This window comes from Brassica oleracea, chromosome C5 (genome assembly GCF_000695525.1).
Source record: "Brassica oleracea var. oleracea cultivar TO1000 chromosome C5, BOL, whole genome shotgun sequence".
NCBI classification, from domain to species: Eukaryota; Viridiplantae; Streptophyta; class Magnoliopsida; order Brassicales; family Brassicaceae; genus Brassica; species Brassica oleracea.
The window spans coordinates 24301997-24306219 of record NC_027752.1 but is presented as its reverse complement, the minus strand read 5'-3'; positions in this window follow the sequence as shown (position 1 = coordinate 24306219).

Here is a 4223-nt window from a genome sequence, read left to right as displayed (position 1 = left end):
TAGATGTCGTCGATCGATACCTGGTAGATGTCGTCGATTGACACTCTCAACGAAAGAGGTTTCAGCTAGGGTTTACTTTTGCTTTCGTCCTTCTGCAGATTACTGACTTATCTTCTCTGTTGTCTTCAAGCAAACTGATGTCTGAGATGGATTCCGAGAGGCCTTCAAGAGGTGTGCATCAAGATCTGGTAAACGTACTTGGTATGGTATTGGCGGTTGTCGATCGCTGCTCTTCTGTTTTTGTCGATCGATGTTCCCATGTTGCTGTCGATCGATTACATTGTGTTGTTGTCGATCGATGTTGTCCCTTTTAACTTGAGCTAGGGTGGGAGGATGCGGGTGTCGAGCGGCAAAATCTCAGTGGCTCTGAATTCGAACAGTTTTGTCCAATCCAAAAAGTGGTGTCGATCGATGCTCGGCTGATGATGTTGATCGGTGCTCAGCTGTTGATGTCCGTTGACACCAGTACGAGTTGCCTATGGACATGCAGCTTTCGACTACGAAAGCATCTTCTTCCAGTTTTTCCTGCTTGAGCACTTCCCCAAAGTCATCATCTGAGATGGCATTAACCTGGTGCCTCTCACTTTCCACAGCTTTCCCTTTGACCAGAGCTTCTTGCTTCTTCACAGCTTCTGCAGTCTGAGAAACCTGGGCATCTAGCATCATGACATGGGCATCTAAGGTTTCAAGTTTTTCATTCAGCTCTTTGTAGAGAACATCAAACCTAAGATTTAAGTATGCACTGGTCTTCTGCTGAATTTTCAGGACCTTCTCTATCATAAATTCCATCTTTTCTATATAGCCCTGATCCTCAGCATGTTCTACCAACCAGACTTCATGTACATAACCAATCTCAGCCTCAACGATCTTGTCACTATCTATTGCAGCTGATTTTATCATGAGCATATCCAGATTTTTGGAACTCTTGCTAGACATCAAGTTCTCAATCAGTCTCTTAGCTTCTTGTGGGGTCCTTGTCTTAAAGTTTCCTTCGCTTGCAGTATCCTGCATCACATGATATCGCACATCAATACCCTTGCAGAATTTCTTCAACAGTTGAATCTCCGTAAAACCATCATGTGGACAGTCCCTTTGGTATCTCCTAAACCTTTCCCAAGAGCTTTTGAAAGCTTCTGTAGGTCCCTGAGAGAATGTCCAAATTGTTTCTCTCATCTCTTCAGCCCTTGCATCATCTAAAAATTCAGTCATAAACGCCATCCTGACATCATTCCATGTAGTGAGAGATCCTGGTGGTAGGCATCTCAACCAATTTTTAGCATTCCCAGAGAGAGAATATTTGAACAGCTTGCAGAAATGTAATCTTTGGTTGCTTCATCCTCCTGGATGCCAGACACAAAGTCTTCGAGTGTCTCAATATGGTCCAGAGGATTTTCATCAGGAAGACCACGATAAGGGTGCTGACCCACATGAGAGAAGTGTGTGTGGTGTATTTGAAATCCCTGGATTTCTATAGGTTGAATCGCAGACCTGTTGGTGTAGAACTGACTAGGCCTGGTCAAATCTGCTAACGATCTCTTAAGAGGAACTTTAGCATCCTCGGTGGCAACAAATGGCTCAAGGATTGCAGTCCCTTGTCCATCTATCCTCTGACCTGCTGCATTACACAGCTGACCTCCAGGGTCATGCAGGTCTCCATTCTCATCCCTTTGTAGCACAAGTGTCGCGACCATGTCTGCTCGCGGATTGGTATCGATCGATGTTCGAGTTGAACTGTCGATCGTTGCTCTGTCACAAGTGTCGATCGACGTAGTAGAGGTGGTGTTGATCAACGTTGTAGAGGTTGTGTCGATCGACGTAGTAGAGGTGGTGTCGATCGACGTAGTAGAGGTAGTGTCGATCGATGATGTTCGTTTCTCTTCGCGGATCGAGCGTTCCAAACGTGCTGGGTCTGAGAAGAAAAGTAATTCATCCTTGCTGCTTCTGGTACTGATAGGCATGTACATGAAAGACAAGAAAAAAAGTTTATGTAAGTAACTATGACAGTATATAAGACCTAGACTAAACTTATTAATCACGTGTATTGGCGATCAAAGCTCCCCGGCAACGGCGCCAAATTTGATATCACTCAAATTACCCTAAGGAGTGATTTTACTCTCTCAAATAAGAGGTTCAATTGTAGTACTTAGGGATCGAATCCACAGAGAGCTAGGGCACACAATAGACTATAGAAATCAAGATCAAGCTAGGCAAACAGTTTATAATGCAGTAAATCAATGAAAGCAAGGTGAACAAAGTAGTTGTTCGATTGGTTGATTGAGGTTGTAAACAATTAGGAGAAATTGCTAGACCTAGGGATTTATCAATCAAGAGACTCAAAACTTCAATTCAGGGATGCTAATGGTTTATAGATTCAATTCTAGAACTCGATTTTAATAAGTAAGCAATCCAGCTTTCGCATGCAATTGCTAATCAGATGTCTAAGTCCAGTCTCAGCTGTCGATTGTTGACTTGGAGCGAGCGTCTATCGATGCGATGGCCTGAGTGTCGATCGATGCTTCCTTAGACAAGCATTAATGACCTAATCGAATTAGTTCAACTAGATTCCTAAACCAAATCTCGTATGCGCCTAGGTATCTAATCCAGCAGAGTTCGGGTTCCGTTAATTGATTGCACTTTCGTGCCTCTCAATTATCCTATGATTTTAGGTTCAAACAATTAGTCACACTGTCGTGCTATTCTAACTATTCCAGATCCTAGTATTACAAATCACCCTGGTGTAGAGATCTATAGATAATCTAGCAATCCTAATTGATTATCAGTTGACATTAAGCTCATGAAATCCCTAAACCTAACAAGATGAATTACTCAGACATGCAAGCAATAACACAGATCATAGTCTGAATAATATAATAGATAAATCAATGAAAAAACCAATGGAGTTCCAATAAATCTCTGAAGTAGAATTGATCTCCTCTCCAAACCTAAGAGAAATCAATAGAATATGATAATAGAAAGCTTGTTGCCGTCAACAATGGCTTAGAAATACATAAATAGGGTTTCTGGTCGTCCATGGGTATTTTGGTTACTTGGTTTGGCTTCTGGGCTTCAAATGGTCTTGAAATATGCTTGGCCCACGTTCTGGCATCATTGTCGATCGACACCAATGCTTTTTTATCGATCGACAGTCCTTCATCTCCTCGACAGCTTCCTCTTGCGAGGCAGACTGACCACTCTTCGTTAAAACGGGCATAACGTCTGCTACAGAATTCTGATTGACCTCAAACCGGTGGCATTGGAAATCTAACGCAAAGCTCTATCTTGTGTCAAAATATGGGCTCAATTTAACGGTGGAAAGGTCTCCATCCATAGGTAGATATCTGACATGTCTGTGCTGCTCTGCACTCAAAAGGCTCCAAAAGACACCAAAATCACCACATTCCTCCAAATCGTCTCTAAACCTGTAAATACTCTAAATAGACTCTATATAGTAGTAAATAGATATTAAAAAACTTATAGATTATGGCTAAAAGTGGGTAAAATCCATGGTCCATCACTGAGTTCCTCGTGTGGGCCCGAGGTGAAACCTCCAGAACTGAGTGGTGAACCTAGCGTTCTTGTATTCGACAAACAAGTGCCCACTGCTTCAGATTTACAGCAGGGGGTAACTAGAAGGCAGACAAAGAAGGATGTTGCTATGGTATGTGTATGTGGAAAGAGTGAGCAAGCAAGGAAACTTGCTGCCTCACATCAATCTCCTTTTAAGGGAAACAACACTGCCAAACTGATCATTCCAAACAAAAAGTTTGGCCAAAGCTATGATCCTTTTGTACCCGTTGACAAGAAGATGTCGAAGGAGCTCACTGAATGGGTGACATGTGATCTGTAAGTGAGAGAGTCCCATAATATCTTGCTTTAGTCTACAAAAAATGATTGCTTATCTACATTTAATGTTTGCAGTTATTATAAAACACCTAAGAAAAAAACCACGTAGATGTCCAAGTCGGTTTTATCACATCCTCCGAACTCCCTTTGCATGGCTGAACGACGGAGTAAGTCTTCTGCTATTTACTTACCAGTAAGTCTTTTGTTATGTCTTCTGATAAGTCTGTGTGACTTGTATTGTTTTATATGCTGCATATGGATGCTTTTATTAATTTACTGGACAACGTTACCAAGATAATCCACCACATTTCAGGAGCGAGAGAATGTGCTTTCTTGATCATGTATTTTTCGATAGTGGACCCACAAGTACCCGGAATTTA